Source organism: Galeopterus variegatus, unplaced genomic scaffold (assembly GCF_000696425.1).
Source record: "Galeopterus variegatus unplaced genomic scaffold, G_variegatus-3.0.2 Scaffold2527, whole genome shotgun sequence".
Lineage (NCBI taxonomy): Eukaryota > Metazoa > Chordata > Mammalia > Dermoptera > Cynocephalidae > Galeopterus > Galeopterus variegatus.
In genome coordinates, this window is record NW_007728638.1 from 157,797 (window position 1) to 158,671 (window position 875).

Sequence of the window (875 nt, forward strand, 5' to 3'; positions counted from 1 at the left end):
TGAGGCGAGCGCACACCGCCATGCCCGCCCGAGTGACGGCCGCGCCGCTCCGGCGCTGCGCACGCGCGAGCCGGTGCCGGCACCGCCCCCGAGGTGAACTGGCCACGCCCCCCACGGGTGGAACGACTCGCCCGGCCCCTATCGTGCTGGGCGGCTCGCCTCCACGGAATTAGGGCGAGCAGGGCCACGGCCCTCCTGGAAAACCCCGCCCCTGCTGGGACCCCCAACCCCGTGAGGCCCCTGGCTGAGGTCCGCAAGCCGGCAGCCGGCAGGAGAAAAGAAAGTGGTCGGATTCTCCTGCGGCGGGAGCAAAACGGCACGGATGCCCCGTGTGAGGCTCGAACTCACGACCTTCAGATTATGAGACTGACGCGCTACCTACTGCGCTAACGAGGCGCCCTGGCCACGGCCGCACTCTACGGCCTTTGCAGAGGCAGCCGAGCCCCGCCCGTAGTCTGTCTACACTGCCTGCTGGGGTAACACACGTGCCCTTTTCCGACTAGTTAAGTGAAAAATGCGCATTTTCATAGCACTCCAAATGCAGTACAACCAACTAGAACCCTAAATTGCACTTATCGACTTTTTAAAAAAAATCTTAGAACTGGTCCATCATTTTTACTCTTATTACAGTGGGAAGATCTGCTGTTTTCGGAGCCGCCGGAGTGACCCCAGGTGATTTGGGGCTGTCCGCCCGTGCACCTGTCCGAGAGCTCCGAGGGTCACCAGGAGAAGACACGTGCGGCGGCTACCTCTGAAACAGCACAGGACACTAGGAACTTATCACAGTTGCTTCCAGAAAGGAGAGCCCTGTGGCCAGCAGAATCTTCACTGCACATCCTTTTGACCTTTGGTTCCACGTGAATATATTACCTATT

General features: G+C 59.8%; 1 non-coding gene across 1 annotated transcript; it reads right to left on the reverse strand.

Annotated features, from left to right (window-relative positions):
- Positions 1–323: 323 nt before the first annotated feature.
- On the reverse strand, positions 324–396 carry TRNAM-CAU. Its single transcript has one exon. It is a non-coding gene; the product is annotated as a tRNA-Met (tRNA).
- Between the last annotated feature and the right edge of the window lie 479 nt (positions 397–875).